General features: G+C 40.3%; 1 protein-coding gene and 1 pseudogene across 6 annotated transcripts in view; one reads left to right on the top strand and one right to left on the bottom strand.

Annotated features, from left to right (window-relative positions):
- The window catches only part of SIK3 (SIK family kinase 3), a 238,369-nt gene that overhangs the window by 34,820 nt on the left and 175,773 nt on the right, over positions 1–27,776 (top strand). The gene's annotated exons all lie outside the window — the stretch shown is intronic.
- LOC136320457 (histone deacetylase complex subunit SAP18 pseudogene) lies at positions 16,888–17,379 on the bottom strand (annotated as a pseudogene).

The raw sequence follows: 27,776 nt of genomic DNA, 5'->3' as shown, positions 1-27,776 counted from the left end.
ACTTCCACATGTGCCCCACTGGGATCCACCTGGCAAGCCCATGGGGGTGATGCCGTACCCGTCTGGGGTGTTGCTCCATTGCTCAGCACCTGAGCTCTTCTTTGCACCTGAGGTGAAGGCTGTGGAGTGAGAAGGCCCAGGGCCAACTTACTCCAATCGAGCTATGGCTGCAGGAGGGAGGGAGGGAGGGAAGGGGGAGGAGAGAGAGAGAGAGAGAGAGAGAGAGAGAGAGAGAAGAAAGAAAGAAAGGAAAGAAAGAGAAAGAGAAAGAAAGAAAGAAAGAAAAAGAAAGAAAGAAAGAAAAAGAAAGAAGCAGATGGGCTCTTCTCCTGATTGGTAATTGAACCTAGGACATCCACATGCTGTGCTGAGGCTCTACCACTGAGCAAACTGGCCAGGGCCTTTTTTTTTAAAAAATGTGAGAAGAAGGGGGATAGATTCCCACATAAGCCTGGATCCACCCAGCAAACCCTGTCTGGGGCCAATGCTCAAATCAACTGAGCTATCCTCAGTGCCTGAGACCAGTGCTTGGACCAACCAAGCTATCCTCAGCACCCACGGCTGACACTCAAACCAGTCAAGCCACTGACTGCAGGAGGGGAAGAGAAAGAGAAGGGAGAGAGGGAGGGAAGAGAAGCAGATGGTTGCTGCTTCTGGGTGCCCTGACTGTCTAATCTGAACATCCGTGTGCTGGGCCAGTGTTTTATCCACTGAGCCGACTGGCCTGGGCCAGCTGGCAGTTTTTATCACTTTAATAAATTCAGTCTAATGATGAGAAAGTAAGTTACTATTTGGCAAATATGTAATGCATTTTATTATGTGTAAGTAATAAATAAACCCTTTAAGTAGTCATATAATTCATTGTAGCAGCTGATAATTTCTAAGTGCATTATATATGAAGCCAGTAAAACTAATTTCCATTTCATTCAGGGAAAATAATTTAATCTTCTTACATCAGCAAAAGACAACTAAAAACCAAACAGACTTGGACCACTTAGTGTGTTTTCTTTTTCTTTTCTTTTTTTTTTTTTTGCATTTTTCTGAAGCTGGAAACAGGGAGAGACAGTCAGACAGACTCCCGCATGCGCCCGACCGGGATCCACCCGGCACGCCCACCAGGGGGCGACGCTCTGCCCATCCTGGGCGTCGCCATGTTGCGACCCTCCTGGGTGTCGCCATGTTGCGACCAGAGCCACTCTAGCGCCTGGGGCAGAGGCCACAGAGCCATCCCCAGCGCCCGGGCCATCTTTGCTCCAATGGAGCCTTGGCTGCGGGAGGGGAAGAGAGAGACAGAGAGGAAGGTGCGGCGGAGGGGTGGAGAAGCAAATGGGCGCTTCTCCTATGTGCCCTGGCCGGGAATCGAACCCGGGTCCTCCGCACGCTAGGCCGACGCTCTACCGCTGAGCCAACCGGCCAGGGCTAGTGTGTTTTCAATACATAACATTTAAAAAAAATTCTTTTCTTATATGTTTTACTTTTTAGTCATTTACTTCCAGTAGTTTCCAAAGTGGGTGAGAGAATTAAAGTGGCAGCCTAGTACCTCTACAAGATTTTCCTGCTGTGTTTGCGAACCACTTTTTTGGGAAAATCCTTCCATTAGCAGTTCTTGAGGGCCTGCACTTTTTCCACATTTTGCAATTTGAGGGCTGAAGCTTGCGCTTAGTCAGAGGTGGCATTTTTTTTTTTCCATCTTAGTGACCTAGAAATGATTTCAGAATTGAAACTGAAGTGAATATGGAATTACTTATAGAGATTCTTAAACAGTTGCTGTTTGTTACTGGTAGGCATATTCAGTATATGTGGGCTCTAGTTCAGTGTTTTATATTATGTTGCTAAATGTCTTGACTGGTTTAGACATTTTACTTTTGAAATTAAGTTGAAACTGGCTTTGAACGGAGGGTCACTGAAAATTGAATATAGTGGTCCATTTGGGGAGGACAAAGGTTGACATATTCATATTTTTACTTAAAGAATTTTTAAGAGAATTTTGATAATGTGAACATATATTTTCCAAATGTCATTCGATTTTGAGGTTAATTGTTGGGAAAACCAGGAAGCATGTGATTCTTATTGAAAGTATTAAACTTTTAAGCTGAAACTATCATTCAGTATTTTTTCTTTTATAATCAAAGGTAAGTAAAGAGGAAAAAATGTGTTCATTGTGAAAAGTTCAGTTTATATAGGAAATTGTAAAGAAAAAAATGAAAGTCTTTTTTAACAGTTCTTTCCTACCTTTTTCTGTGCACATGCAGATTTTTGTAGGTGTATTTTGGGTGGGGTTTTGTTTTGTTCTCTTGCAGCTTTTAGTCTCTTGCGTCTGAGTATATTAATCTACTTTGTCTTCTTATCCATGTAGAGGACCTTCAAAAACATGTTATGGTCATAATCCTTTGTTACCTATGGTATAAGTAGTTTCCACATACCATTTGTCTTAGCTTTTAATTTTTGTGGTATCTGTTGTCATATAAAAGGTTTGATTTTTTTCTTTAGAACCATTGTTCAGTGTGACTTTTAAAAACAATTTTAAAAATGGTATGCTTAGTAAGGTAGGTCCCCACCAAAGCATTTCTTTATTTCCTTCTAGTATTTTGTAAATTTGTTTTTAATATTTTGGTTTTTAATCCACTTGGAATATATTTTCAGTATAACGTGAGGTAAGAACCTGATTTTAAAAATTTAATGGCCAATTGTCTTAATAATTTATCATTTACCTACTTACTTGAAATGATCTTATAACATATACTCCATAAGGGGTACTTAACTTGTGTACCTGTTCTACTTGTTTTGTCACTTTAGAATGTGTTTCAAAATTTCATTGTTATAATTGATTCTCTTTTTTATTTTTATTTATTGATTTTAAGAGACAGGGAGGGAGAGTGAAAGAAGTATTCATTTGTTGTTCCACTTAGTTGTGTGTTCATCAGTCGGTTTCTGTATGTGCCCTGACCGGGGATTGAACCCACAACCTTGGTATTTCGGGATGAGACCCTAACCAACTGAGCTAACTGGCCAGAGCCTGATTCTCTTTTATAAAGTACTGTATACTATTATAATCATCAGCAAATAATAGTTTGGACTCTTCCAGTAGTATTTAAGCTCCTTTTCTAGTGACAATGTTAAAGAATAGCTTTGATATTAATACCACCTGATACAGTGTTTCTCAGCTCTATATGCACAGAAATGACCTAGGGGATCTTACTAAAATGCAGATTCTGCAGGTAGCCCTAAGAATCTGCATTTCTGACAAGCCCCCAGGTAATGTTGATTTATAGGCTGACATACCTTATTCTGAGTAACAGGAAGTGAATGTTAATTAAATACCTAATTTGTTCTAATCACTGTTCAAAGTGCTTTTACATGTATGAACTCATTTAATCTTAACTCCATGATGATCACTACCCCTAATTTACCAGTGATGAAACTGAGATTTAATAAAGTTTATATTTTGTCCAAAGTGACACAACCAATAAATGGAAGAGCCAGAGTTTGCAACTACCTTTTGAATGTATATATCTCCTCACCAGTAGTGGGTGTTATTTTCTTGGTGTGGCTCCAATGGTAATGCCTTTAGTTTTTGTTTTAAATTAATAGACTTTATTTTTTGGAGAAGTTTTAGGTTTACAAAAAGATTAATCAGAGAGTACAGAGAATTCACATATACCTCCTTACCTCCCTCTCTCTCCCCATTTTCCCCTTAGTAATAACATCTTGCATTAGTGTGGTATATTTGTTATAATTGATAAGCCAATATTGATACATTATCATTAATTAAGTCCATAGTTTATATTGGGGTCCTACATTGAGGTCCACATTTTATCTTGTACAGTTATATTGGTTTGAACAAATGCATGATGTCATGTATCTACCATTATAGGGTCATGCAGAATGGTTTCATTGTCTTAAAAATTTCCCATGCCAACCTATTCACCTCACCCTCCCCTAAACTGTCAAATACTGCTCTTGTTATTGCCTTCGTAATTTTGTCTCTCCATGCTGGGATGACTTTATCTGTTGAGTCACCTGGCCAGGGCATGTATCTTGTTTGTTTTTTTTTCTTCGTATTTTTCTGAAGCTGGAAACGGGGAGACAGTCAGACAGACTCCTGCATGCGCCCGACCGGGATCCACCAGGGGCGATGCTCTGCCCATCCCGGGCGTCGCTCTGTTGCAACCAGAGCCACTCTAGTGCCTGAGGCAGAGCCCACAGAGCCATCCTCAGCGCCCGGGCCATCTTTGCTCCAATAGAGCCTCGGCTGCGGAAGAGGAAGAGAGAGACTGAGAGGAAGGAGAGGGGGAGGGGTGGAGAAGCAGATGGGCGCTTCTCCTGTGTGCCTTGACTGGGAATCGAACCCGGGACTTCTGCACGCCAGGCCGACGCTTTACCACTGAGCCAACCGGCCAGGGCCTTCTTGTTTTAATTTGTAATTCCCTAGTGACATAATGCTGAGCATCTTTTCATAAGCTTATTTGCTATCTGTGTGTTTTCTTTGGTGACATATTTTTGACCCTTTTTTAAATTGGGTATTTTTGTTTTCTTATTGTTGAGTTTTAACAGTTCCTTGTATATTTGGATACCAGTCCTTCATCAGATATATGTTTTGCAAAGATTTTCTTTCAGTTTTGGCTTCTTCTGTGCTTTAGTTTTTGCCATCACCATGATGCTTGCTCTCCAGTTCTGACAAATAATCAAGTTAAGAAAATTTCCTTCTCTATTTGTCTAAGAGCTTTTGTTAGGAATGGCTTCAGGGAAGTTCTTGGAAATTATTTGGCTAAATGAATAGGATAAGATTTGTTTTTAGCAAGGTCTCTCTGTTTTTTAGACCAGGTACTTAAAAACATATTATTTTTAGTATCTGTCCCTCCACTTGTCTGTAGCAGTCTATTCCTGTGGCCATTCAGACTTCCACCTCTGAAATCATAGATTTGGAAATTTTGCATTCTGAACACAATATTCTGTCTTTCCAGTTTGGCCATTTGCTGAACTTATTCCCAGATCTCACTGAAGCTTCCAGCACCTTAAATTTTCCCTGCCCTCAAATTTGTGACATGCTTCCTGGCATCACTTTCTGCCGTATGGACACCATAGTTGGTCACTGTCAACAAGTCAGTATCCTCAGTTGTCCTGCACCTTTGTTCTTTTGTCCCACATGCCATGTAGGTCTCCAGCTGTGGGTTAACACTGCCTGTTTTCTGTGTTTCTGCCCAAGGGCCTGAAGAAATGATTGGACCATCCTCATTCTGTTACTGATTCACAAGTTCTACTCTCATCTGTGCTTGTCATTCTCTTTAGTAGTCTTCTTCCTTGTTGGCAGGGGATTTCTTTTCTCCTTCACCAGAATGACTCTTCTTTATAAATCTTTACCCAGTTTTGATAAGCTCAGGTTCATCTCCCTTCATCACAAAAGAGCCCATACTGCAGGAAAGTAATATTCAAAAACAACAACAACCACCAACTAACAAATTCCTTGCATTATTTCCTGTGTCATACCTTTTGTTACTCAGAAATAAAATCCAGAAGTTGAACGTGCCCTTGGTGGTTTCCCAGCTTTGTCTCTCTCCCCTTCGAGCTTTGCTGACCTTTTTTCGGGTCCTTACTATGTGGAGCTCATTCTTAGTGTATATTCTTTGGTTTTATTCTCATCTATGTCAGACAGCTTTTCTCTCTTTTTTTTTTTCTGAAGCTGGAAATGGGGAGAGACAGACAGACTCCCGCATGCGCCCGACCGGGATCCACCCGGCATGCCCACCAGGAGGCGATGCTCTGCCCCTCTGGGGCGTCGCTCTGTTGCGACCAGAGCCACTCTAGCGCCTGGGGCAGTGGCCAAGGAGCCATCCCCAGTACCCGGGCCATCTTTGCTCCAATGGAGCCTCGGCTGCAGGAGGGGAAAAGAGAGACAGAGAGGAAGGAGAGGGGGAGGGGTGAAGAAGCAGATGGGCACTTCTCCTATGTGCCCTGGCCGGGAATCAAACCCGGGACCCCTGCATGCCAGGCCGACGCTCTACCACTGAGCCAACTGGCCAGGGCCCAGCTTTTCTCTTTTGGTGTTTAATTTGTATCCACTTTGGGGATATAACCTGTATGTAACTTACTCAGAGATAAAGTTGTCCTGGGTTCGATTCCCAGTCAGGGCACACAGGAGAGGTACCCCTCTGCCTCTCCACCCTTCCCCCTCTCCCTTTTCTCTCTCTCTCTCTCTCCCTCCCTCCCTCCCTCCCTCCCTCCCTCCCTCCCTCCCTCCCTCCCTCTCTCTTCCCCTCCTGCAGCCAAGGCTCCGTTAGAGCAAAGTTAGCTTGGGCGCTGAGGATTGCTTCATGGCCTCTGCCTCAGGTACTAGAAAGGCTCTGGTTGCAATGGAGCAACGGCCCAGATAGGCAGAGCATCGCCCCCTAGTGAGCATGCTGGGTGGATCCTAGTTGGGCGCATGCAAAAGTCTGTCTCTGCCTCCCTGCTTCTCACTTCAGAAAAATAAAAAAATTAAAAAAAAGTTTTTTCTCTTGCCTGAAGATAGATTAGATTCCCCCTGAAATAATGAATAGTAATGAGAGTAACGAAAGCAGCAAACATCTGAACGTTCATTGTGTGCCAAGCAGTGTTTTATGTAATTTATTTATACAGATGTTCAAGTCTTCACAGCAACCCTGTGGGTTAGATAGATGGGTAGTAAATAGGACCTATCATTATTCTCATTTCATAGATAAGGAAACTGAAAAGAATGTTAAGTCACTTGTCCAAAGTCACATAGCCATTTGATAGCAATGTTGGGATTTGAACCTAGGCAGTCAGTTTCTGAACTGCTGTGCTATTCTGTAATGGTAATTTTAATTGTGTAGCTTGATGGTGGTGGCACAGAAGATAGAGCATCAACCCAGAACACTGAGGTACATGATTCGTAACCCTGAGGTCACCACTGTGAGGGCAGGGTCTGCCTGGAGGGCAGGATAATCGACATGACCCCATCCATGATTGCTGGCTTGAAGCCCAAGGTAACTGACTTGAAGCCCATGGTTGCTGGCTTGAGCAGGGGGTCACTGGCTTGACTGGAGCCCCCTGGTCAAGGCATGTATGAGAAGCAATTAATGAACTATTAAGTGAAGCAACTACGAGTTGATGCTTCTCATCTGTTCCTTCTCCGTCTCTCTTTCTCTGAAAAAAAATTTTTTTAATTGTATAATTTTTGGTTAATGTTCACCTTCCTTGGTAGGCTCAAAGTCCCTTGAGTTCAGAGATCACACCTGTCTGGTTAATTTTTGATTTTCCAGTGCATAGAACAGAGCCTGGCAGTGAGTTGTGGGCTGTGGCAGAATAAATCACGGTCTGCCATCCTTAATTGAGTGAATAGAAGCTTTCAGTGTGACCTTCCATCTTCCCTTCTGCTTCTAAACATTAGATCCTCTTGTTGAAAGAATAGTTGCTTCTATTTATTTCAAAATTTAACTCCTCTACCTGTTTACCTTATAAAAATATTCTAAAAATAATATATGCATTTTGAAAGAAAATAAGTGTAACTGTACATAAAGTAACAGTAAATGTCTTCCTCCATTTTCTTCCTTAACCTTTCTCACTTTCTAGTGGTATCAACTACTATACTAGCAGTTAAATGTTTATCTTGTGTACATGTACAAATTGTATGGACACTTAAGAAACAATATGGCGTGTGTAATATGCATTCTATTTTTTATATTAAAAATTAATTTATGATATTGAACTATAGTTTTGCAAGATGTCACCATTGAGGGAAACTAGGTAAAGGGTATGTGGCATCTGTTTTATTTCTTTCAACTATATATGACTCCACAATTATCTCAGTATAGAAAAGAAAAGTTTAATGCCAGCCTGGCTTAGGGTGGTGCAGTGGATGGGGCGTCAACCTGGAGCGCTGAGGTCTCAGGTTTGAAGCCCCAGGTTTGTCCTGTTGAAGCACATATGAGAAGCAACTGCTGCGAGTTGATGCTTCCCGCTCCTCCCCCCATTTCTTTCTCTCTCTCCCTTTCCTCTGAAAATTGATAAAATCTTTTAAAAGAGTTTAATTATAAAATTAAAGAAATCTTTCCATGTCAGCATGTTTATCTTTCTTCTGAATGGCTGCATAAGATCCCATTGTATAGACGTGCGTTACTTTATTTCACCTTTCTCCTATCAGTGGACTTTTAACTTTACATTTTCTCCCTGTTTTTGCCAACGCTGCATTCATAGCTTTACACTTATGTGGGTATATATACACAGTCAAATTTTAGAAGAGGCGAAAGGCTTAAAAAATGTGCACGTTGAAACTTTGATAAAAGTTGGCAGGCTGATCTTCAGCCATTTGATCCTTTCATCAGTGGTTGGGAGAGAGCGTTTTCTCTCTGGACTTACCTTCCTTGTTCTGACCCAATTCCTTAATTTCTTCTTTGGAATTAAAAAAAGAAATTAAATGGTCCTTCCCAGGTAGTTCAGTTGGTTAGAGCATTGTTCTGACATGCCAAGGCTGCAGGTTTGTGCCCGGTCAGGGCACATGCAAGTTACTGTGCATTTCTATGCATTCATCAACTGATGAATGCATAAATAAATGGAGCAACAAATCAGCGTTTCTGTCTTGTATCTTTCAGCCTTCCTTTGTCTCTCTAAAAATTAATTACTTCTTTTTTTCATTTACTGTATTTCCTTTGAAGGCTGTCTTTTTGTCTGCCCATCTTCTAATAAATCCTCCCAATTGATAAGGCTTTTCTCTAGTAGCTAAGTGCTTTACTTGTGTTTACTTCTTACAACAACCTATGGGGTAGTTCCGGTTATTATCCCCCTTTTACAGTTAAGGGAACTGAGACAAGGAAGTTAAATGACTTACACAAGGGCACCTAGATAGTGAGTAGGTGAATATTCATCTATTCAGTCTGTGCTCTTGTCCACTGTATACCGAGAAGGGGATGAGAAGCTACTGCCAGCTATTCAGATCTGTCCTGTGGCTTGATTTTTTTATTCTTTTTTGTGTTTTCCCAAAGTTAGATGTGGGGAGGCAGTCAGATAGACTCCCGCATGCGCCCGACCGGGATCCACCTGGCATGCCCACCAGAGGGCGATGCTCTGCCCATCTGGGGCATTGCTCCATTGCGGCCGGAGCCACTCTAGCGCCTGAGGCAGAGGTCATGGAGCCATCCTCAGCGCCCAGGCCAACTTTTATCCAATGGAGCCTTGGCTGCGGGAAGAGAAGAGAGAGATAGAGAGGAAGGAGAAGGGAAGGGTGGAGAAGCAGATGGGCACTTCTCCTGGGTGCCCTGACTGGGAATCGAACCTGGGACTTCCACATGCCGGCTGACACTCTACCACTGAGCCAGCTAGCCAGGGCTCCTGATTTTTGTATAACCCAACTAAAATGCTTTTTTACATCTATGAAGTGTTCTTAAGGCTCTGGCCGGTTGGCTGATTGGTAGAGCGTCAACCTGATGTGTGGATGTCCCCAGGTACTGAGCATGGCTCCATGGCCTTGCCTAATATAGTGTGGTGCTAAAATAGTGTGGTTGCTGAGCAATGGAGCGGTGCCCCAGATGGGCAGAGCATCACCCCATAGAGGGCTTGCCAAGTGGATCCTGGTTGGGATGCATGCGGAAGTCTGTCTCTCTGCCTCCCTGCTTCTCTCTTAAGAAAAAAAAAAAATTAAAAAAAAAAAGAAATTAAGAGACAAATTATGGGACAATGTATGACCCACAAAACCTAGAGACAAAGTTCACTGACCCCTGCTAGTAACTTTTCTTCTTTTACCACCAGACTTTCACTTCTTCACCTCCTTTTTTTTCCTACATCCGTGGTAATCTTTTACAGAGCCAGGCAAAAGTAGGGTTACAGTTGTTTGTATTGAATATAATACAATAATTAATAAAATACAAGAATAAACTCTTTCCTGTACTCACAACTGTGAACCTATTTTTGCCATACCCTGTATCTGTCCTAGTTACCTCATTTAACCTCATTGCATCCGAGTTCTTTATATCATTTAATGCTAATTACCTGTTTCTTCTGTTTGTACATTCTGAATTTTTTCTTACTTCACTGACATACTACTACTTAAACACCTTCGCTTCTGTTTCTCTGCCTGCTTTGTAATTGATTTTATTCATCTGAATTCAGTCCTTGGAACTTTATCTCCCAGCCCACCCTCAGCCTCACTTTCTCTTCCTTCCTGCACTTCAAAAATAATGCGATGTCATTATTTTCTGTCTAAGGATTTGAAAGAGTTACTTCGTCTGTTTCTTCCTGTGTAAGAGTGAGACTAGTGGTACCTACCTCAAGATTGTGTGGAGGAGATGAACTAATATGTGTAAAATATTTACACAGTGTCCCAGTTATAGCAAGTACTTCATAAATAGTAGTAGCAGGAATAGTAATAGAAGTAATAGTCATGTTGATATAACTCTGTATCTGTAGGACTCACAGCCTTTCTAAAGTCCACACAGATACTCAGCTACTTACTAGAGACCTACATTTGTGTACCTCCCAGGTACCTTAAACTCTACCTGGGTCTCAGTATTTCTGTGACTTCAGTGCCTAATGACTGTGACTTCAAATAAATTACTGATTTTCTTTAAGCCTCAATGTCTCCATTCCTGAAAGGGTGATATAATAGAACTTTTTAATATTAAGTAATTAATATGAGAATTTTTGTAAAAGTTTTTGGCATAGTGTAGTATATCATAACAGTTTAAGAAATATAAAGATATTATTATTATTATTTCTCTTTTTTTTTTTTAAGTGAGAGGAGGAGTTCCTGGCCAGTTGGCTCAGTGGTAGAGTGTTGGCCTGCCATGTAGATGTTCCAGGTTTGATTTCCGGTCAAGGTATACAGGAGAAGTGCCCATCTGCTTCTCCATCCCTCCCCATCTTGCTTCTGACTCTCTCTCTTTCTCTTTGTCTCTCTTCTCCTGAAGCCATGGCTCGATTGAAGCAAGTTTGCCCCAGGCGCTGAGCATGGCTCCATAGCCTCCACCTCAAATGCTAAGAAGAGTTCAGTTGCTGAGCAATGGAGCAATGCCCCAGATGGGCAGAGCATCTCCCACTAGTGGGCTTGCTGAGTGTGTCCCAGTTGGGGAGCATGTGGGGAGTCTCTCTACATCCCTTCTTCTCATTTTTTTTTTAATTCAGTGAGAGGAGGGGAGGCAGAGACAGACTCCCCGCATGCACCCTGACCAGGATCCATTTGGTAATCTCCATCAAGGGCTGATGCTTGAATCAACCAGGCTATCCTCAGCCAATTGAGCCACTGGCTGTGGGAGGGGAAGAGGAAGAGAAGGCAGAGAGGAAGAGCGAGAGAAGCAGATGTTCACTTCTCTTGTTTGCCCTGACCAGGAATCAAACCTGGGATGTCCACATGCCAGGCCGATTCTCTATCACTAGCCAACTGGCCAGGGCTTCATAATGAATTATAAATGAGGTTTTAATAGACCTCATATCTGTAGAATTATATGTGTTTATTATTATTATTATTATTATTATTTTGTATTTTTCTGAAGTGAGAGGCAGGGAGACAGAGACAGACAGTTACTGCATGTGCCTGACTGGGATCCACCCAGCATGCCCACCAGGGGGCGATGCCATGGAGCCATCTTCAGCACCCGGGCCAACTTTGCTCCAATGGAGCCTTGGGTGTGGGAGGGGAAGAGAGAGGTAGAAAGGAGAGAGGGAAGGGTGAAGAAGCAGAGGGGCGCTTCTCCTGTGTGCCTTGACTGAGAATCTAATTTTATTAATTTTTTAAAGGTAAATCAGTCTAGGTTTTCATCTAAGTGTCAAAAATATGATTTTCAAAACTGAAACTTTCACTTTTCTCTAGATTTGCATAAAAAACTTTCCAATTTTTCTCAAATTAATCTGTGGTATAAAAGTCATTGTAGATATATAAATGGTACCAAGAGCCTGACTAGTGGTGGCACAGTGGATAGAGCATCAACCTGGAACACTGAGGTCCCCTGTTCGAAACCTTGAGGTTGCCAGCTTGAACACGGGCTGGTCAACTTGAGCATGGGATCATCGACATCCCAAGGTTGCTGGCTTGAGCCCAAGGTTACTGGTGTGAGCCAGGTCCCCCCAACCCCATCAAGGCACATGTGGGAAGCAGTCAATGAACAACTGAAGTGAAGCAACTATGAGTTGATGCTTTTCATCTCTTTCTCCCTTCCTGTCTGTCTCTGTCTCTGTCTCAAAAAAAAAAAAAAAAAAAGAAAAGAAAAGAAATAGTGCCAAGATGGCAGTAGTCCTGAACCTTATTCATTCATTCTTTGGCAGACTGAGTTATATGTATGTTTTAAAAATATATTGTTCTTGTCTTATCAGAATAAGACTTTAATATTATTGAATAAATAATAAGGTTGGTCCCCTGGCAAGTGACATTCCTGAGGACACTGTTTACTAGGCACTGTTCTACATGCTTTGTATCCATCATCTCACCTAATTCTCAAACAGACATAAAATTTGACCAAAAATAAAAAATCAATTACATGTCTAAGTGTGTATAGATTGGCTAGTGTTAAGACAATCAATTTCCTGGTTCTAAACATTCATTTATACTTTCCTGAAACTGGTTTGTCTGAAGACAACACTGGCTTGATGCTGGATCTTCCTACCCTCTCTTTACTGCTTGTTCTTCTTACAGTTTATAAAAGAAAAAGCCGTACCTTTCACTCATCTTTGCACATGTTTCTCTGTGGTATAAAATCCTCCAGGGTTTCAACAAATGGAAATTCAGAATTCTGGTGTCAAGTATGAAGCTTTCCTTTATTAAAGTAATATTTCTTATATTTCTGTAATATTTATTAAAGTAATATTTATCTTATATTTCTGCATCTCCAAAAGCAGAAATTACTTACGTTTAGTTATCAAAATTTGTAATGTATATATTTGTATTGTTTTAATTAATTGAATATTATAAATAACAGTTATAGGAATTCAACCCAAAAGAAATACTTTAAATAAATAAAAAGTAATTGATGTGTATATTTTGTTAAAATGTCATAAAAATACATTAAAATAAAATACTGTGAAAGAAAAATATAATTCCAAAGAAAAAAGAAATAGAACATTTCATATAGGAAATGAAGATTATATTCTTATAGTTTTTTTATTTTTATTATTTTTATTTATTTATTTATTTTTTTAGAGAGGAGAGACAGAGAGAGAGAGGAGAGAGAGAGAGAGAGAGAGAAGGGGGGGGGAGCTGGAAGCATCAACTCCCATATGTGCCTTGACCAGGCAAGCCCAGGGTTTCAAACTGGTGACCTCAGCATTTCCAGGTTGATGCTTTATCCACTGCGCCACCACAGGTCTATATTCTTATAGTTTTAAAATGAAGGATGGTGGGTATCAACTTGCTCAGGCATTTAGATTTTATTGAGTGCATTTAAATTAGTGATATAATTATTTTGTTTGTGTAGATGTCAGTTTTAAATAGACATTTATTGACAACCTTTGAAGTAACTTTTGATGGAGATTTTTAGCTATCAACTTAAAAATATTTATGGAAGTACTTTTCTCCTCCCAGTTTTGTTTTAGGAGATGTATGAGCAAAGCTTTTTAAAGAATAATTCTTGAAGGATATAGAACTTAAGAAGAATCAGTTTTTGCCCTCAAGAATCCTCATAGTTGAGTGATGGAGCGGGGATATAGACACATACTTTGACTTAAATCAAGCCTTTATTGGGTCACATTTTCTGCTTATTTAACGTGGGCATTGTGCCTCAGTGTTGTGTCATGCTTGTTCAAATGGCCGTTGAATAGTGACTTAGCTCATGTGTGCTGTTTCCACATTGGCTAATTGTGCAGAACAGAGAGGGATTGTATCTTTAAAAAGACAGATGGATAGGAAAAATGCCCACTGCACTCACCACAGATGAATAGTAGGGCTTTCTCTGGTTGTCTGGTTCCTGTGGTTGTAAGGAACACGAGACTGGGAGTCAGGAGACTCTAGTTCTTGTTTTGATTCTGGCACAGGCCAGGCAACCTTAGCCAAATCACTCAACACATTTAAACTCTTGTTTTCCTCATATAAAAAACAATTTAAACTGAATGATCTTCTAGCTTTTTTTTTTATCTTCTAGCTTTGAAATTTAGAATCTATCAATTGAATTCATACATTTTTACACAGTTAATTAGTTTTAGAAGTAATAGCCATAGCAAACTTTGAGAAATAGATGCCTAAATAACAGATTGTTTGCTTACTGTAATGCTGTGGAGAAGAATAGCTTACTACTTTCTTTATCCGAAGTGTGATTGACAATATGTTATACAGCTTGTCGGTGCTGTGGTTCTTATCACCACTGCCCTTTTTATTAAAACAAAACAAAACAAAAAACTGGAGTGGGGGGTAGATTTTCCCCTACTTTCTTGAGAATTAGAACAAATTCTATACAGGCTTAGTATGCGAGAATCCCGGTTTTAGCTTCATCCCAGTGCCTTCAATGAAACCCACATTTTTGCAATGTCCTAGCAGAATATTAAAGTGGTTTATAGATTACAGACAGTTCCAGGCTTTGTGTTTTATAGGTTGGAGGTGGAAGCTGTAAGAGCACTGTTCACTCTGGTCATGAATTGGGCCTCTTCTTTAGGCTCTAGATCAGTGGTAGTCAACCTGGTCCCTACCACCCACTAGTGGGCATTCCAGCTTTCATGGTGGGCGGTAGCGGAGCAACCAAAGTATAAATAAAAAGATAGATTTAACTATAGTAAGTTGTTTTATAAAGATTTATTCTGCCAAACAGCGAAAATCTGACATAAAGTACTTGGTAAGTAATTATTATTATATGCTTTAACTTGCTGTAACTCTGCTTTATAAATTTTATAAAGTAAAGTTACTTCCCTACTTTATAAATCACCAGTTTACTGTGGAACCGGTGGGCGGTTAGAAAATTTTACTACTAACAGAGATACAAAAGTGGGCGGTAAGTATAAAAAGGTTGACTACCCCGCTCTAGATGGAGCTACAGTGAAACTCTTTGGAACAGTTCCACCAGAATGGCTTTCCTGGGGGCGTGTAAGGCTTACATTCTGAAACCGATACTCTTGTAGTACAAGAATAACTACAAACTGATGTGGAATTAGGAGGCCGTAAAGAGGTACCATATGCAGCTCTCGTTTTTCCAAGTCTCCTGGCTGGTGAACATTCACCAGCAATCAGATTTATCAGTAAGCAGATATTTGCACATATGCTGACAAAGCCTCTCTAACCAACTTTTAGAAGACCCTGCTTCTGTTTTATGCCTTTGGAGGCTAAGAATAATACTGAAGTGTGCAGAATTAGCTTGTGGTAGTTTAACATATACAGATACTGTCTATTTAACTCCTGTCACCTGTCTTCATTTCTGTGTTTGTTCTTGAACATTGATTCCATTATTTGTAGCTAAGATAATTGAATAAATTCTTATTTTATTTTATTTTTTAACTCAGAGGCAGGGAGGCAGAGAGAAAGACTCCTGCATACACCCCAACTGAGATCCACCTGGCAACCCTCGTCTGGGGCTGATGCTCTGCCCATCTTGGACCACTGCTCCATTGCTCGGCAATCGAACTATTTTAGTGCCTGAGGTGAGGCCATGGAGCCATCCTCAGCACCTGGGGCCAACTTGCTCTAACCATTCCAGCCATGGCTGTGGAGGGAGAAGAAGGAGGAGGAAGAGGAGGAGGAAGAGGAGGAGGAGAGATAGAGAGATAGAGAGAGAGAGATAGAGAATGGGAAGGGGGAGGGGTGGAGAAGCAGATGGTAGCTTCTCCTGTATGCTCTGACTGGGAATTGAACCCCAGACTTCCATATGCTAGGCCAACACTCTACTGCTGAGCCAACTGGCCAGGGCCTGAATAAATTCTTATGGCTGATTTGCAGATGTTATTGTCCTTTTTTTATTATCCTCAATATTGGATAGTTTGACTGATTTGACTGTTTTAGAAAGATACTTAGACTGTACCCTAAAGTCTTTAGCTTTTCTTTTTTTTTTTTTTTGAACTACAAAATGTGGAATAAAGAGGTCTGTCTTTAAAGTGACCAGGTGTGGTGTCCTTGATGCTGAAGAGGGAAACACCGTTTCCTGGTTGACTTTATTGTGTTTTGTATCATCAAATCTCTAAGACAGCAGTTCATATTTTGTTTTGTAGTATGTCTTGGCTTGTCTGAATGAGTCATACTTAAAATATAGTCACTGGGACTCACAATCTTGTCTAAACAAGAATTATAGTAGTATAGAGATATTGTGCCTGGCTGTGTATAGAATTAGAATGATGCAGGTCTACTGTGGTCAGTGAGATAGGTTTTTGTAAATAATGAACTTACAATAATTTTCATAGGTTGCTTTATCATCTGTCCCCCACAAAGTCTAGAAAGTGAAAATAAACAGAGAAGTAAGTAAAAAAGAAATCTAAAAATCCCTTTCATCTACTTGACTTTTATATTTATTATGTTAAAATGAAATGATTACAGTACTTTGTTTTCTTTGAAGAGATTTAAGGAATAGCCCTGGCCAGGTAGCTCGGTTGGCTAGTGCATCATCCCAATACAGCAAGGTTGCAGTCAGGGCACATACACGAGTCAGCCGATGAATGCATGAGTAAGTGGAACAAATCAATGTTTCTCTTTCCCTCCTCTCCCTTTATCCTCCCTCTCTCAAATTAATAAAAAAAAAATATTTTTTGATTGCACACTTATATTTAACAGCAGTTTTACACAGCATGCTAAGAGCACTTCATATTTTACAGAATGACTTGAAACATGGGCTTTCTGTTAATATTCATACCACAGCACCGCCAAACCTAACTCATAAATAAAAGTATTACAATTTGTTTAGTTTAAAGGCTTAATGGCAATAACGAGGGGGAGGAAAAAGCGTAAATTTGTTTTATGTAACTGAATGAAAAATAAACTCATGAAATAGTCAATAAAATTTAAAATGGCCTCATGCACCCTGAAGAAGGTGGTGCCCGATTCGGAGGGGTGATGGCTATGTCCAGATAATCTCCTATCTGAAACTTCTGTGACTGCAGGGTCATGGAATCGTCAGTGCCCTTCCTCCCGGATATGGTGCTGCCAATCTCCTTGACGCGATAAACAGGTCTTTTATATCCATAAAAACAATTGCAAAATTAAAGTGTGTGCTTTTCTTTCTAGCTTCTGGGTAGACTTCTTTTACTAAACTAGTCAGTTCTTTCAAGGTCGCATCCATCCAGGTGTAGATCTGCAGTTCGCTGGATAGCATGTTACCCCCCGGAGAACTCGCCCTTGCGGTGATGGCGCCCGTTGTTGGTGAAGACGCTCATCAGCAGTGGGCATGTCTTTTCCGGTGGATTGGTTTCTCCTGCTCCTTCTTAATTTCCTCCTGGGTGACGCGAGACTTCACAGCCATCTTTCTCCACTAGTCCACTGGTGCGCGAGACCCTAGCTATAACCTCCAACCCTGGCAGCGAGCGAATGAACCAAAAATATTTTAAAAATTAAAAAAAAAAAAGGATTTAAGGAATAGAACAGTTCTAAAAATAGTTTTGGTATAGCTTTATCATTGACAAAAATATTGTCAGGAATACCGATTTATGGTTTCTGGTTCATGTCAATAATTAATATAGCTAATTATTTATGGCATTTGACATAAGTATTTTTTGAGCTAGAACTGAACAGGGACTGTAGCCATTAAGGCAGTAAACATGAACTAAGAACTTACGTGTCAGGCATCGCACTCAATTTTGAGGACACAAAGGTGAATAAAACATTGTTTATAGTGTGTTTTTGTTCCATAAATGATTTGAAGTGGCTGACAGGAAGTAAATGTAATAATACTGTAAAATACAGTGTGTCCGTAAAGTCATGGTGCACTTTTGACTAGTCACAGGAAAGCAACAAAAGACGATAGAAATGTGAAGTCTGCACCAAATAAAAGGAAAACCCTCCCAGTTTCTGTAGGATGATGTGGCAGCATGTGCGCATGCGCAGATGATGACGTAACACCGTGTATACAGCAGAGCAGCCCACAGCCATGCCAGTCAAGATGTGGACGGTACAGTGTTCAGTGTGTTCTGTGGCTCGTTAAATTCAAATCCGTGACCAAAGTGCAATGTGAATATTGGTGCGTTTATAACGAAGCGCCATCACATAGGAATAACATTACTTGGTGGGATAAGCAGTTGAAGGAAACCGGCAGTTTGGTGGAGAAACCCCATTCTGGTAGGCTATCAGTCAGTGACGAGTCTGTAGAGGCTATACAGGATAGCTACCTAAGGAGCCCTAAAAAAATCTGTGCATGAGCTCACATCGAACTGCACTGAATAGGTATGAAACTGGGAGGGTTTTCCTTTTATTTGGTGCAGATTTCACATTTCTATTGTCTTCTGTTGCTTTCCTGTGACTGGTCAAAAGTGCACCATGACTTTACGGACACACTGTATACACGGTTCAGACCAAGGGAAAACAGAAATTAGATTTGGAGGCCAAGATATGGTTGAATAATGAAACACGGGCCCTATTTGGAGACAGCTCAGTTTGTTGGTCACCCTAGTAGTGGCATGATACAGAAGGCAAGCTTGGCTATATTCAAGCTATGTTAAGGCATGGTTAATACAGTTAGTGGAATTATGAGGGCATTTTGGGGGAACTCTTACGAAAATGTCATCTAAAGTTGGTTTTGTGAGTGGTAGTGTGTTTGCTGCTGATTTATGTGAGTTGGATATCAGATGGATTTCAGTATTATTTCAGTATTATTTAGGAAGATACTTAGACTGGACATAGATACATAGATACATTTTATACATAGAGTTGGATATCAGTATAGATTTCAGTATGGATTTCAGAACTATCTAAGTCCTCAGCACGAGGAACTGATGACTGAATTTCACTTTTTTTTATATTAGTCTGATCAAGTATAATTTTATTTTATTTTATTTTTTGGTGATGGAGACAAAGATAGAAAGAGGGACTGACAGACAGGAAGGGAGAGAGATGAGAAGCATCAGTTCTTCATTGCAGAACCTTCATTATTCATTGATTGCTTTCTCATATGTGTCTTGACCGGAGGGGCTACAGTAGACCTTGCTCAAGCTTGTGACCTTGGACTCAAGCCGGGCGACCTCGGGGTTTCAAACCTGGGTCCTCTGCTTCCCAGTCCAATGCTCTATCCACTGCGCCACTGCCTGGTCAGGCTGAGTTTCACTTTTAAAAAAATCTTTATATGGTTTTACATTTACAGGTTAGATACAGATTAATGCTGAGATAGAAGTAGAAGTGGAGTTTAGAAACTGTTTTCTGTTTTTCTTCTGTTTTCCTTTTAGTTATTAAACTTTCCCTCTCCTTGGTTTCTTGAGTTGTTTCCTGGTATCTGGGTGGGGGCAGGGAGTCATGCTTCAAAAAGTACTATTTCTTCAGATTTTCAATTTAGGATACTGATCAAGTAAATAATTTGTAATTTCAATATAGAGGTGGCTGGTTTGGGGGACTCTTGTGAACATGTTTTACTTTTAAAAGGGAAAAAGTGACTTATTCTAAGGCAATATGTAAACAACTTTATGGCAATAGCTTTAGATTTTTACTGGTTCTGCAAATACTATTGTTGCACAATACATAATCTTGTACTAGAGTACTTAATGAGATACAAAACTGCATAATTACACCAACAACTATTTTCTTACAGAATTTGGTGGTTACTAAGTAAACAATTTTTACTTATCTTAATTAGCTTTTAGTTATGTGCCATCATTAAATGAAGTCATATTTTTCTTCCTGCTGCTGCAGTCTACAGAAAGAGAATAACTATTGTGAAAGAAGGCGTGTTTTTACAGCATTTTAACCAATTTGACTTTCATTAATCAGGATGGTTGCAAATGTTGATTTGAACTCCAACTCAGGAAGACAGCACAATGAAATCCTTACTGAAAACGTTAGGTAGTCAGTCTGGAGGAAAGCAACATAGAAGGTAAATACTTTAGGGTTGTTTTAAAGTTTATCCTTATTGTTTTTATTCATTCTCATGTGTGCTACCTGTATAGTGGTTCTACCTGTCCAGGGTTTCCTGTGTGGTACAGCCACTTTGGCAAGGGCTTGTTTTATGCCTCAAGCACTTCTGATGCAGGTACTAACTTTTAGAAACCAGACACTTTTAGGTATGCAACAAGACACTACTCTAGCCTCCAAGACAATCCGTGTTTCTTTTCTAGCCTATATGTTGTATTTGCTCGTGTATTCACATTTCAGCCTGCGGAATCTAAAACTTGCGCATGGGATCACAGAGAACATGCCTGTAAATAGATTTCAGGAGACTGAAACTAGCTGCTGAGAGCACTGGTTTTAGTGGTAAGGAGTGCTTTGGTGGATGGGCAGTATCTCCTGTGGGTCAGAATGGGGGCACTGCATGTCCTCCCTGCATCACTTATTAGCAGTTGAACATGTTCTCTGGTCATAATAGACTCTACAGGCTCAGGGTAATAATTGGAACAGTGTGGTGGGAGAAATAAAGAGGACAAGAGGTACGTACACAGAACAAAAGTGGGCCAATACAAGAGAAACCACATATAGATAGAGGAATAGAGAATGGTGATTTAGAAAGAAAAAAGATGAAAAAGACATGGAAAATAGAGTCAAGATAAACAAGCTCTACCTTTTCTTTTTTCTTAGGAAAGAATAATACATCTGTGTAATACTTGGGCCACTCTGGGAAAGGAAATCAGAAGTTAATTCAAGTTGTATTGTTGTCAGAGCGTAGTCTTAAAATTTTTGTTGTTTTCAAAGTAGAAAACAATGTATGGTACCCATTGTATTTCTATAGTTGGTTTTATTTGCCACTTAGGGTAAAAATATAATGGAGATTTCCAGAGTAGTCATAATCTTAGGCAAGTCTTTCTGACACATGATTATAGGGCTAAAAGATTTCCTTTCCCTCATGTGAGATCACAACCCATTTTTCAGGTATTTTGGTATCAAAGTTTCCCAGAATGAGCTCTGTAGAACTGTAGTGTCCCTCAGTATTTAAATAAATGTTCTAGGAGGAAAGGGAAGTAAGTTTGGGAACTGTTAGAATTCCAAAACAAAATTATAGAATAGTAAATAAAATTAATCAATTTCTTTACTAAAGGGCAAATGGGTTCTCTTAAAGCCAGTGTGCCTTGTGAATCCTTGAAGAGCTTAATGGAGGTGGAGCCTGTAACTTTTCTCAAATTCAGTTCTTTGCTATTCTTTTCTATCCCTTGCCCCCAAGTTGGGGGAAATGATCTGTCCTCTCATTTCTATAGGTATCCAACTTGCAGAGAATAGTAATACTAGTTTACATTTTAAAATAAGATGTGATTGCCTGACTGGTGGTGGAACAGTGGATAGAGCATTGACCTGGTATGCTGAGAGGTCCCTGGTTTAAAACCCCAAATTCACTGGCTTGAGTGCAGGCTCATCCAGTTTGAGTACAAGGTCACTGGCTTGAGCATGGGATTGTCTTCATGATTCCATGTCACTGGCTTGAGCCCAGAGGTCACTGGCTTGAAGCCCAAGCTTGCTGGCTTGAGTCCAAGGTCCCTCCATTAAGGCACATATGAATAGCAATCTGTGAACAGCTAAAGTGAAGCAACCAAGAGTTGATGCTTCTCATCTCCTCCTTCCTCTCTCTCCCTTCCTGTCTCTCTTGCTCTTTAATATCAATTAAAAAATGATATGATTGTAATGTTTATCTGAACTCTTTGTTTGAACCTTCAGACAAACTCTTTATTTGAACCTTCATATTTCTTGATCACCTGACCCCTAATATTGCCTACATTTTCAGGTTTATTCACTACTACTCTCCCATAATTCTTCATTTGAACTCAGTTTTTTTTTTTTTTACCATTATATCCTTTTAAATATATTATATACATATATATATATATAAATCTCATATTTCCCCATGTATAAGGCGCTCCCACGTATAAGATGCACCTTAATTTGGGGGCCCGAAATTTGGAAAAAAATGTGTTATATAAAGTTATTGAACTCAAGTTTTATTCATCATAAAATTCATACAACTCATCAGTGTTAAAACTCTCATCCATTAGCTTGTCCTCATCTGTGTCTGATGATGAATCACTGTCTTCATATCTTTCCTTGTCCTCAGTTTCATCTGTGGCAGTTGAAATGCCACACTTAAATGACTTGACAGTGATATCAATCTTGATATTATCCCAGGATCTTTTCATCCAAGGACAATCTTCTGCTATAGTTGGTTTCTTCACTCTTCCTGCTGGTGTCACATTGTCCCCAGAAGACTTCATCTGTTGGTTCTATTCATCTCTCATGGCAGCTTTGAAGGATTTGTTAATGCTGACATCAAGCGGTTGGAGCTGGGATGTCAAGCCTACAAGTATGATGGCAAGTTTTGTTTTTTTCTCTGCAGCAATCTTCTTTGTGTTTTTTGTTGTGTGCCCTGAACTGATCAAGCACCAATAGGGGAGGTTTGTGTAAGAGCCCATCTGGTCTCCTTCTCCAAACTTTCTCAAACCAGATATTCATCCCATCCTGACCCATGAACATGGACAATCCTCGAGGAATGTCTTCCTTTGGCATTGTTTTGTGTTTGAAAATCAGCATAGGAGGCAGCTTGGTTCCGTCAGCACAACAAGCTAGAACAACTGGATAATGGCTCTTTCCATGTCCATTTGTCTTCACAGTGACAGTTTTCACTCCCTTCTTATCAACAGTTCTATTATTTGGGACATCAAATTAAAGGGGACTTTGTCCATATTTGCAATCTGACCCAATTCAAACTGATGTGTCTTCTGACACTGAATGACAAAATGATGAAATTCAAGGACCTCTGCTCATAGCTTTCAGTCATCTTTTGGGCAAGTCTGGTGCATGTACGCATGCTTAGTGCATTCTGTTTCATGAACCTGAAGCACCAATTGTGTCCTCCTTTGAAATCAGTAACTTCTTTTTCATCAGCAATTCTTCTTGCCTCATGCTGAACCATCTTTGTGGACACAAAAAATTCCAGTTGCCCTTTGCTCTTCAATCCCTAGCTGCAGTTCCCTCTCTAAATCAGGCCATTTTGTTGACTTGCATCTCATGGCCTTCTTCTGCTGTGGTGTTTTCAGTAGGGTTTCTTCTTCCCGTAGCCAGTCTCCGATTGATTTCTCAGTTGGAGGAGGACCAAACTTATGTTCAGCAACATGATTTCCATTCACTTTTGCAAACTGGATCACTTTTAACTTGAATTCAGCACTGTACGAAAATCTTTTCTGAGCCACTTCCGGGCAGAAGGTGGCAAAATGTAACCTACTGTAATATACTGGTAACAAGTGTGAAACAATGTGCGCAAAGACAACAAGTGCAAAACAGGAAATGCAAGTAAAAAAACTAACCGTGAGTGCAAAAACAAGTGTGAAAAAGCAGAAAATGCAAGTAAAAAAATCTACAACCACTATATAAGACACACCCAGTTTTTAGACCCCAAAATTTTCAGAAAAGAGTGTGTCTTATACATTGAAGAATATGGTGTACTGCCTTTGTTTCCTCATCTGTAAAACAGGGACACCCATACTATGGTAGTGAAGAGTAATCATGTAGAGAACTTAGAACAGTGCCTGGCACCTGGTAAGCAATAAACACAACTTGTTATTTAACTCTGCTTGGAAGGGGAGAAGATTGTTTTTAGGTCCAGACAGGTCAAAAGTCTTATAAGACAAGTCCCCAGACAGAATATTTCTCCTCTTTTCTCCTCTTAACAGTATTGTCTGATACATAAATTCACATTTCTGATGTAAATGATTCTGGCTAAGGTTTCTGCTTTGTTTTGATTCAGAAATAAGACAAAACAGATCTATCTCTGCTCCAGAACACACAACAGAAAAGAGAAATATGACTTTCCAGAATTAAAAAAAAAAATTATTTAGAGGCACCGAGACAGGCAGACAGACCCCTGCTTGTACCCTGATGGGGATCCACCCAGTAAGCCCCCTACTGGGTGATGCTGTACTCATCTGGGGACGCTGCTCTGTTGCTCCTTGCGAGCTATTTCAGTGCCTGAGGCAAGGCCATGGAGCCATCCTCAGCACTTGGGACCAACTTACTTGAACTATTCAAGCCATAGCTATGGGAGAAGAAAGAGAGAGTGAGAGAGGGAAAGAAGAGGGAGGGGACGGGGTGGAGCAGCAGATAGTCCCTTCACCTGTGTTCCCTGACCTGGAATCGAACCCAGGACTTCCACACACTGGGCCAATCCTCTACTGCTGAGCAAACTGGCCAGGGCCCAAGAACTGCTGCTGCTTTTTTAAAAAAAATTTTGGTTCTTTTATTCAGTGAGAGAAGGGGAGGCAGAGACAGAGACAGAGACAAACTCCTGCATTGCCCTGACTCGGATCTACCCAGGAAGCCCACTGGGAGCGATGCTCTGCCCACTTAGGATGTTGCTCCATTGCTCAGAAACCGAGCTTGTCTTAGTGCCTGAGGTGGAGGGCATGGAGGCATCTTCCGTACCCAGGGCCAGCTCACTCCAACTGAGTCATGGCTGCAGGAGGGGAAGAGAGAGAGAGAAAAGTGAGAGGGGGAAGGATATAGAAGCAGATGGGTGCTTCTGTGTGCTCTGACTGGGAATAAACTGGTCGACCACGCTGGGCCAGCACTCTACTACTGAGCCAATCAGCCAGGGCCAGAATTTCTTAAGTGATATGATTTCTTGATCAGCATTCAGCATTTGAAAAACCATGGCAAAACAGAGGAAAGGTGTTAAACATAGAAATTAACTTTTTTTGGCAAAGAAACCAAGCAGCATTTGAACTACCAGCTCTGTGGTGGTTCTGTTGTTTTCTGTGCATTTTTTTTTTCCCCTTCTGCTTGATTGTCATCTCTTAAAATTTCTGCTTTTGAAGATGTCATTTCATCTTGGGCAATTAACCTACTTACACAGGAGGGAAATCAAAGTAAGCAGTTGTTTTGTTTAACCAGAACTTGCATTTACACCTGGTCCTAAGCTGAGTCACAGATGTTTGTTTTACCCAGTTTAGGTCTTGATGCTTGCTTGCTTGCTTGCTTGCTTGCTTAATTATTCGGGAGTGGCAGAAACCTGGAATTTGGTTATATATCTTTTTTCCCTTCTTATCCATATTAATTGGTTAATGCTGATAAAAGGTGTCAGGTCCACATCTTTATTCCAAAGTAGCTTTCTTAAGCCAAGTAAGAACTGTGATGATGAGAACCCAAGTCTAGGGATTGAATGCTGTTCATTTCAGTTACTGCCACACATTCCTGACAGCCTCCCCTGCTTCTCAGCAGTAGGGGGCTCTCTCAGTTTACCCGGCCCAGGTGATCATTCCCTCCTTTGAACTTAGATAGCCTAATTGTCTGAGGGGGGTGTGTGTGTCATATGACAGTTAATCTTGTTTTGTTTTGTGTGATATCTTTTGTAGCTGACATTTATTGTTAATATTAAGCTGCTTGAGGACAAGGGCTGTTGCTAATTTATCATTCCCTATACATTTTTCAGCAACTTCTTTCTTTTTTTGGGGGGGACTTTTCTTGTCTTTCAAATGAAAGGAGAATCCTTTAGAGATTCATAAGAACTCTCAGCATTTTTTAGACTTTTCAGACCAGGCTTTTGTTTGCCTATGGGTATTTTTGAGAGAGAATAAGTGTGCTTTTACTTAGGCTTAGTTTTCATTAAAACTTATTTTTAAAAAAAATAATTTGAAGACAAATAACGTATAGTACTTAGCAGTAGGAGAGGGCTGGCGAACAAGCAAACATTTAACATTAATATCTTGCTTTGCTAGTTAATACTGTATGAGACACATCCTAGTTCTGCTGCACTCACTCCGTAACATGAGAGGTGAGTGACTTACGATCCAGTGCTGAGTTTCCTTGAGGGTTTTCTTTCTTAATGAATTAGGCTTTCACATTTAAAAGGAACCTGAATATTTGTATTATACCCCAGCTTTCATCAGAGTTACTTTATGGTTTTCATTGCCTTGTTGCAAGCCCTGTTTTGCCAAAGAGTTGTCTAATATATTTTCCACACTGACTTTGGCTTGGTGGCATGTAACAATTCTGGTGTAACTAATGATGTGTTAATAAAAGTAGCCTGTGTTGCAATAATGACAATAAATATGTCAGTTTTTGTTTTGGGGGTAAAATCTAGAATTCTATTTTAGAGGAGCTATTCTGAGCTCTTGAGGGGATATTTTTAGATTTTCATCCCCCCCCCCCACTAACAAATTGTGGGGAAAATACAAACCTTGACTTAGCTCCTAAAATATTTCCCATGAAATATTTATACCTTAGCTTTTAAAGCTTCTTTTTTCAGGAGCCCTGACTTTTCTTAACCACTGTCAGAATGCTGACTTCTTTAGGCAGAGGCAGAGCGGGCCTGCTGAAATTGTGAGGCGAACGTGATAACTGCTACGCAGGGAAACGACAGCCTGCTGAAATTGTGCATGAGCCCGTTAATTGTCCCCGTAGCATCCACATTTCCTTATTTCCTATAGTTAACAGTTATTTTTCCCTGAGGACCTTTTGCAAAATATCTTCATACCATAATATCTCAACTTTCAGAAAAACAGACTTACATATTCTTTATTATGTGAAACAATTTATTGCTTTAAAAAATTTTATTTCATATTTTTATCTTGTCCAAAAAGAATGGATATTGGATTTTGGGGAAGTACAGTTATAGTCTATGCATGGGGTCATGGAAAATAATTTATTTTGTTTTAATTTAATAATTAAAAAAATTGTGGTAAAATAGTTTTATTTTTTTTCCTTTTAATTCTTTACTATTTTTTACCTGCTTTTTTTCTTTACTATTTCAATTCTTGAACTGAAAACAGTTATTTCTGAGCCTCACAGATTTTCTCCCTGGGATTATCTTGTTATGGCAAAAGGAAAAGAATTCATTGTCTTTTTCAAAACATTTCGAAATATTTTTATTCTTGAAAACAAGCTCACCTGGAAGCATCCAGTTTTGAGCTTGGGTGAATTTGCACTATTATCTGAATTAGATATTTTAAATATTGAAGGTAAGATCACTTCTGATTAAGTTGGTTCCCGAAATAACATTTTATAGCCAAAATTTGTTTCCTGAACTCTTTGACCTAGTCTGAGGTTTTGTTAATGAGAAATTATTTTAAGAGTAAGAGAGACAGGAAGAGAGAGAGATGAGAACCATCAACTTGTAGTTGCGGCACCTTAGTTGTTCATTGATTGCTTCTCATACATGACTTAGCTGGGGAGCTCCAGCCGAGCCAGTGACCCTTTGCTCAAGCCAGTGACCTTGCACTCAAGTCAGTGACCATGGGGTTGTGCCTGTGATCCCACCACTCAAGCTGGGTACCCTGTGTTCAAGCTGGTGAGCCTGTGCTAAAGCCAGATGAACCCACTCAAGCTGATCTACTTCAGTTTTTGAACCTGGGACCTCAGTGTCCCAGGTTGATGTTCTATTCACTGTGCCACCATCTGGTCAAGCACTAATGAAATTTTATCTAGAGCCCTAATAACTGTAAAAGTGGAATTTTAGTATTAATTTATTTTATAAGTTTATCAAATTTTTAAGGAAGTCAGTCAGTTTGATAAGCTTTAGGAAGCTCTAGGTTATTTTTGTGTTTTGGTTGTACAGTATCAAAAAAAATCTGGTTTTGCCCTGGCTGGTTGGCTCAGCGGTAGAGCGTCGGTCTGGCGTGCGGGGGACCCGGGTTCGATTCCCGGCCAGGGCACATAGGAGAAGCACCCATTTGCTTCTCCACCACCCCCCCTCCTTCCTCTCTGTCTCTCTCTTTCCCTCCCGCAGCTGAGGCTCCGTTGGAGCAAAGATGGCCCGGGCGCTGGGGATGGCTCCTTGGCCTCT

Source organism: Saccopteryx bilineata, chromosome 1, assembly GCF_036850765.1.
Source record: "Saccopteryx bilineata isolate mSacBil1 chromosome 1, mSacBil1_pri_phased_curated, whole genome shotgun sequence".
In the NCBI taxonomy this organism is placed as follows: domain Eukaryota; kingdom Metazoa; phylum Chordata; class Mammalia; order Chiroptera; family Emballonuridae; genus Saccopteryx; species Saccopteryx bilineata.
This window is presented reverse-complemented; position numbering and strand designations above follow the sequence as displayed.